The following is an 8,198-nucleotide window of genomic DNA, read 5'->3' on the forward strand; positions in this document are numbered from 1 at the left end:
CATATTTTCCCCGGCACCACCCCCGGTGGGCGGATGCTACTTACAGTTATCGTAATGGAATGACGCAAAAGAATATAATTTGTTTGTAGAACATGTGCACATATAGAAAGCTGGAATAAATTTAATTCTGCTGTCACTCAAAGTACTTGTACTATATATTGGTGTCCAGAAAATATCGAGGATTAACAAAGTTAAATTAAAACAATAAAAACATGCATGGGGCCTGATCAAATTTGACACTTCTGTAAATTTTGGCAAATGCGTATAACACAGAGCACTCACTATCTCTATGGTAAAACTGACTTCACTTAATGCATGGTTTGCTATGTCTCCTGGTGTAGCAAGAATTAGTATCTGTTTACCTGTGCTGTTTGGAATTGGAGGTCCATTGAATCTGTCTGATAGGCCACCCAAGTCAATCTCTCGTAATTTGTCTGCCAAAATCTGTCGTTTGTTTGAGTGTGGAGGCTGCTGCTTGACATTCCATTCCATGAATACGCGCAAAAATGCATTGGAATAGTTATTCGACATCTGAAGTAGGATTGCCTGTAGCTGAGCTAAGGGGATCCCTAGAGATATCCCTACAGCATCGTAGTAAGATGGAGCGATATCCTGGGCCAGCTTCAGAAACTCCATTTCACTGACAGTACTGTAAAATAAATAATAAATCAATTGTGTATGATAGGATATTAATAAGAGAGCATCCTATTGGCTGAGAAGCTATCATGTGACACTCAACAATTAGTATTTTGTGCTTTAGCATGCAATACAAAATTATAAGTACAACATGGCAGAAAGTAGGTCAGGTCAAAGGACAAGGGGGGTGGGGGGAAGCATACAGAAGAATGGAGTGATTATTTTGAATCAAGGATAATAATGTCATTTGTTGTTATTATTCGGTTCTATGCATTTGGTAGACAGTTTGTTACAGTTTGTTACATGGTATCAGGGGAGCAGTGTGGGAATGGTTCCAGAGCTACTTACTTGATCAACGTAACTATACTTCATTTAATAAATATAATTCCCAATACTCGACAGCCCAGTATGGTGTCCCCCAAGGCTCCATACTGGGCCCGCTCCTCTTCCTAATTTATATTAATGATTTATGTACAGTGCTTCTTTTTTTGATTATGTCTTATTTGCAGACGACACAACTATCATTTCAACCCATAGCAATTTCAATTTTTTGTTAGAAAAAACCAATAATGAATTATGTAAATTAGCTGATTGGTTTGACGCTAACAAACTGATTGTTAATTATGAGAAAACTAATGTTATGTATTTTAGAAAACCTCATGTATCACACAATTCTTTAGATTTTTACAACATAATTGCGTGATGCATGTATATCACCCATGCTGATTACTTGTTTTATCTGTTCTATCTTTTATTAAAGGTTAAACCACTCATTTGGTATCATTCGCAAGGGCAGTTTAGTCGAGTCGTCATTACAGTTGGTCTTTACGTAATACTCATAAGTCACCGTTTCTACAATCATCATCATCACTATTATCTTTATAATTACCTTCATCATCAAAATTATTATCTGCATCATATATTCTATGCAATCACTAAGTTTGTTTGATAAGATGATGATTTGAAGTGTCACATTGACTCATTCACGACAATAGGCCATTTTCATATTGTAACCAAATTTAATACATCTTTGTAAAGTGCCTCCATACAAAACATTTCATCCATCTGATAAAAACAATAGTATTTCCATAGACAGTATCCAAACTGTATATATTAGTTGTTGCCAGGTAGAACAAACATTATGGCTGGACCTACCTAGCAACACTTTTTAATATATGCAGTTTGCATTCTGACTATTGAAATACTATTATTCTTATCAGGTGAACAAAATAAATTGTATTGAAGCACTTCACAAAGAAGTATTAAATTTGGTAACATTACAAAATTGACCACATTTTGTGGTTTGCCTAGTTTAAGAAGGTTGAGTTCTGTGAAAGGTGAAAGGAAGTTCGAAAATAAACAGCTCTTCAAATGCCCTCGTTTTTAAAATATGACAAATATTTTGTTTCGGACTACACTTTCTTGCCACATCTTTCTAAAGTCCCATACATATACACATTTATTTAGTCTAGTTCATGCGACTTTTTGCAAGACTGGGCAAAATTATTATTTTGACAACTCCAAAACCTCATAGTATACACCAATACCTTTCCAATCGCTTCCACATTGTTTCTTTTGCAAAGTAATCTCGTGACTAGGGCCCTGTTTCATAAAACTTGTTATCAATCACGAATGCTAAATTTCTATGACAAATCTGCTCTCAGCCGATCAAACCCGTTATCGATAACAAGGTTTATGAAACAGGGCCCAGAACTCAATTTCAGGTGCTACTAGTATATGTATACCTTACTGCAGTGTTCGGACCTGGATTGGTTTCAACGTCGCCAGATCTCATCAAGAGGATCAGGAGCAGATAGAGAAGGCAGAATCCACCCATGGTGTACGATGTCCTTCTCATTCGACAGAAGTGTAGTCCTCTGGAAAATGGTGATGGCGACAATACCTGCAAAACAATATTCAGAAATATTTACATTACGTACATAAAACAAATGGAATAAAGATCTTTGAAAGTTTCAATTCACTATATCCAATACACTATTTGTGTTTCACTTGGGTGGTCACTATAGACATGTTTGACTGTGATAGGCTTAATAGCGTAAGGTTTTGGGGGCTTTCAACGCTGTGAACCTTTCTGCTGTCGCCTCCTTAAACCCACCCTCGGTAAGAATGACTGGGACCAGCCAAGAAACTGTGCCTCACCACTGAATTTCTCTCATCAATAGCTTTACATTGATGTATTGTTTGACAATATTTCAAGGAGAACAAGGTGTTATATGCTGTAGCTATATATTCTGAGTCCCTATACCAATAAGCCCTGTGCTTTTCTCATTATCTTTCACCCCTTTTCTTAATAATTACATTATGGACCAGCCTTGATTAGTTCTTACCTTGCAAGAGATCATGCTTTACTGTTTTAATTCAATCACACCACAATAAGCGAGTTCATAATTAGGATTTGCGCAGGGGCAGATGAAGGTCATTCGGACCCAAATTGTAAAACTATTGAGACGAATACTAGTATCGTGCTCATGAAAGTTATGTAATCAGTATTCATTTATGCACCAACATCTGATACACAGGTGGGAGTATTCTTATCAAGAGGCAAACAAAAGGTATTCATGAAGCACCTCCATCACTTTGGCAGTGATTATTCTAAAATGCACAGGTGGGAAGTATCCATCGTGTCTAAGATCTGTGGATAATTTGGGGTCATGCGGTCCAGAGCTATTTACGAACTTGCTTATTGCCAATGCCAGTCAGCTCAGACACTAAGTGCTAAGTACCTTGTTACAAATAATAGTATTTTAATTTTGTAAGAATGCCAATTTCAAAAGCATGTTTTCTTTGCGGAATAGTTTTACTTATGATCTTTTGTACATCTGCATGCTTCTTCACATAGTGTTTATACTGGTCATGATTTAAAAGTCGTTATTAAATGTTTCTCACCTGTTTTGTGTCCATTTTTTAAATTTTTAAAAATTATTTCCCCCCCCCCCCCCCAAACGAAGACTTATAATATACACTTTCTCACATGTTTCACAGCAAACCACTACACAATACAATAGCATACCGTCTAGCGCACTGACAGTAGGGTGCGGGCGCAACTGAAGTCAAATGCACACAAATTGAATTTTGGTAATTATTCTTTCTAACATCGGTAAATTGAACAAATTGTATTTTACTGCTAATTAGGTGTCATCAATCGTCACTAAAGTACCGATTTTGAGTGAAATCAGTTGAGTTTTGTACAGTGGTACTGTTGAGAATCAATAGCACAGCTTTTAATACACAGCCAGGATAGTAATGCACCTACATGTATGTGTGCCTGCACCCCACCGTCTATATGATATGCGATTGTAACTGTGCAGCAGTCTGCCGGAATCCTGTGACAAAGTCAAAGTGTATATTATAATTCATTTATAGGAAAAAATACTCCAAAAAAGATGAGAAAATTGACACGCAGCAGCCACAGGTAAGAAACATTAACGGCTTCAAATCTTAATTGAACAATTGATGAAGATTTGGTTGATTTTTGGTATGTAATCAGAGCTGTCAACCCTCCCGCATGTGGAGGGAGTCTCACGCCTCCACGCTCATTCTCCCGCCCTCCCGCCAACGATGTACAATCTTCCGCCAAACCGTACCATATACCAACAAAATTATTCAGCGGCTGGCTGAGTCGTTGCCAAATTTTTCTGCTTATTCAGATCAGCGGCTGGTTGGATTTGGCACTTAATATTCGTAAATTTTGTTGCGCCTCTACAAGGGCAGCCTATAACCCAGGTACTTCGGTACCCCTATAAGATAGTTTGGTCCAAGGCCAAAATGAGCCTATAAAAAGGGGGGCATTTTGGAGACCCCCGTCCCTTGATGTCTGCTCCCTCATTGCACGCCTATGCTTTGGCTAGGGAACGTGGTTTTGTGTTGTGGAGCACCATGCTCCCCCTCCCGAACGCTCTGGGTTCTACCGACAGGTTAGCGCACTTTATGCGCCTTAGGCGCTTCTTGCCACGCATTGCTATGGACGGACAAATTCTTGGAAAAAGGGGAGAGAAAATACATATATACATGTTATTAGCATTTGGATCCTAACACGTATTGACCCTCACAGTATTTCACCGAATTCGTCGGCTTCCCCCGGGGTTGGGTAAATAGTAGGCTATCTCAACGCCAGAGTTACGGGTCAAAGTATAGATATGATTCTGAATCAATTAGAGCCATTATTATTATGCTTTAACTATAAAATGTTGCCATACCTTATTCCGTACTATTAAATATGCATCGGCGTCGGAGCACCCTGGAGTTTCATTACCCATGCTCATGCTCACTCCAGCAAAGCATAGAAAGTCAATGCTAATGCGTATTGACCTTTACTTTAGCACTGCATGCTTGCTGTGAGACAGGTATTATTAGACCTATACACAAATATACACACCACACAATATTGCATAGACTGTACACAATCAAGTCGATGCAGCTGTAAGCAAAGTTTGACACTAGACTTACAATTTGAATTTTTAAATTATTCTTTTTTAACATCAGTATACAGTAAGTTAAAAAAAATGTATTTTACTGCTATTTAGATGTCATCAAATGATCAATTGTCGCTAAAGTACCGATTTTGAGTGAAATTGGTTGAGTTTTGTACAGTGGTGTTTGAAATGTTGAGAATCAAAAGCACAGCTTTTACTACACAGCCAGGAGAGTGATGCTCCAATGTGTGCTCATGCTCAGCTCAGCGCCCATGTACTACGTACGCGCTACGCATTAGCATCGACCACTACCTGTATGTACATGCTGGTGGTGTGCACTGATCTGATGAACTAGCTAGCTAACAAGGAAGTGAAGGAACAAGGTTATTAATTGAAATAGACTAACCTCGTTTCACTCAGTTCGATCAGGCCAGGTTCACAAAGACTTACATCGAAATCTACTGCAACTGAAGAAAGATCTCAGAAATATCAATCACTGGATCGGAATCGGAAGTAGCAGAATAGAAGTAGAAGGTGGCGGTGCAGTATGCACATTTTTGTGCAGAAAAAATGGCGAATGAAAGGGGAATCCCCGGCTGCGTCATATTTTTACCATGTGCGCATGCGCAGGTTTCCTTCGCGAGCTAAATCTGGGCTCGCTGTGTATATCACCGGCTAGGCTGTGTATGCTTTGTTTCTTCTTCTTCCCCAGATTAAACAAAAGAAAGTTGAAAACAGTTAGATTTTCAACTGTTATCAACTGGAATCAACTGGTAGGCCTACCAGTTGAATCCATTTGAAGGAACTGGAATATGTGCCAGTTCATTCAACTGGTTTCAACTGGATATAGCTGATATACCAGTTGAAACCAGTTGACACAACTGGTAAACTTTTATATACCAACTTGTATATCCCAATTGAAACCCATTGACTCTACTGGCACATGCTGAAAACAAACCCGTTGATTCCAGTTGAAACCAATTAACCATACTGGTATAAAATTGTTTCACCAATTGATACTAGTTAAAAACAATAGGCTTTACTGGTATACCAGTAATGTTGATTCCAGTTTAAAACCCAAAGTGGAGTCCAGTTGGAACATGATTGAAACCAAATGGATGTAGTTTACCAGTTGATTTCATTCGAAAGCCATTAACTATAGGCGTATACTGGTATATTATTAGACCCGTTGATTCAAGCTAAAACAATTACCAATTACCTTTGCCTTTTAATGATATGTTCGTAAGAAATGATGACTCGATTCATAGTTAGGCATAGGCACACAGAAGATTTGTTACTGTTGGGGACCCGCCCCCGCCCCCCTTTGGGATCGGAATGACCGCATGCGTGTTACCAAAATGTCCTTTAAAGGGGTACTTTTCGTACGACAAAGTCCGGCCCGAGAATTGTAATTTGATGTATTTGACTTTTCACCCGGAGATTTCTTTAAAAAGGGGGTCTTTTTCTTTTTCTCTCTCATCTGTTTGGACTCCTGAGAAATTATTTCGAATTTAGGAGGGGGGGGGGTACATTGAGCATTTTTCCGTATTAAGGGGGGGGGGGGGTCTCCAAGGCAGGAACAGTCCGCGAAAAGCCCGCGAAAAGCCCGCGAATAGCCCGCGAAAGGGGGATCGGAAATGTTGGCAGTCCTCAGATAGGGGGTGCTTTCAAAAAGAGGGAACGAACATACGAGTACCCTAAATAACACTGAGTGGGGGGGGGGGGTTGGGGACCGGGGGAATTCAATGAATTATCGATAGTTTATTGCATTTAATTTTTTTATTTTTTATTTGTGGGAACTGCCCCCTACCCTTGCCCCCGCTGCGTACAGTCATGGTTCAGTGGCAAAGTAATGGCCTCGTATAAACTGTGAGGACCCAGGATCGAAACCGTGTCGATGCGCTATAGTAGTGCCCTTTCAGTGAGGCATTAATCGTCATTACTGTCATTTATGACTTAAGGGCGTAGGTCCCCTAGTTGATAAGCATATTAGCATACACATGCTTTAGCAGTCACGCAAAACAAACACTAGCAAATTATCATTCCAAAAATCTGAGAATGTATACTATTATTAGGGTGATCACACCACCTAATTTGCATTTTTGATGAACATTCATGATTTTTTTAATTTCAAATAAAATATATTTCCATACCTGTCTGATATACATAGGTTTCACTGATGTATCATGTTCGGTTTTGATTTGATTACATATGCGCATATTAACTAGGCGGACTTAGTTATTTTCACAACTTTTTCATATCTGCAGATTCGCAAAAATTGCAAAAATTACTTATTTTGTTGGCTTCTGTTTTCAAAATGGTAATAGATATATGAATTTTCTTTTTTGTATTTTTTACCATAAAGATGATATTCTAGTGTCTGATAATTTAATTTATTATTTGTGTCCTAGAAAGTGATGAATTAAGTTGTCATCTTTGTCGAATTTTGCAATTTTTGCCAATAATTTGACCAGTTCTAGCAGGTTTTTCGGTAATTTTGCGATATCAAAAAAATGGTATAAAATCACAACGCTTTGACCGATTTCAATTCTGTTTTTTGTTTTTTGAAGCTTTTATAAAGCTTGATCATTTGCAATCATCAAATAACATATGTTTGTTGTACTTATTTGTGGTGTGCTATACCTACTATTATCTAGATATATTAGGAATAAATCATTGTCAAAATAATTCCATAAATTGGGGTAAAAAAAAAATATCCCAACGTTATGAGCGACAGTGTATGTAATTAATAACCAGGAAACAACTGGTATAAGTTTGTATATATCTATATGTACGAGCTCTAAACTTCTTACTTAATAAAATACTCATCTGCAATCCACTTCAAATGATCTTTGTGATGGAGTAATTGCAAGAGTCTAGTTGGTGGCCAGATGCCAATATTGATTATAGATTATCAGTCCATGGATATGCAACTGGTTTTCAAATGGTATATCAACTGGTCAATTTACTGGTTTCAATGGGTAAATCAACCGGTATTCAGCTGGCTTCAGCTGGATTTTTATTGGTAAATCAACTGGAAATATCTGCTGGTCTCGGATGTCAACTGGTTCCAGTTAGCGGTGTTTCCAATATGGAAATTGGTATACTGGATCCAACTGGTACCAGTTC

At 38.3% G+C, this 8,198-nt stretch overlaps 1 long non-coding RNA gene across 1 annotated transcript; it reads right to left on the bottom strand.

Annotated features, from left to right (window-relative positions):
- Positions 1 to 505: 505 nt before the first annotated feature.
- On the bottom strand, positions 506 to 5,712 carry LOC105437723. The gene is made up of 3 exons (XR_004062923.1): positions 5,476 to 5,712; positions 2,382 to 2,539; positions 506 to 649 (listed from the first exon to the last, which is right to left on the bottom strand). It is a non-coding gene; the product is annotated as an uncharacterized LOC105437723 (long non-coding RNA).
- Positions 5,713 to 8,198: the final 2,486 nt, after the last annotated feature.

The sequence above is a fragment of the Strongylocentrotus purpuratus genome, unplaced genomic scaffold, assembly GCF_000002235.5.
Source record: "Strongylocentrotus purpuratus isolate Spur 01 unplaced genomic scaffold, Spur_5.0 spur5_scaffold_1, whole genome shotgun sequence".
NCBI lineage: Eukaryota > Metazoa > Echinodermata > Echinoidea > Camarodonta > Strongylocentrotidae > Strongylocentrotus > Strongylocentrotus purpuratus.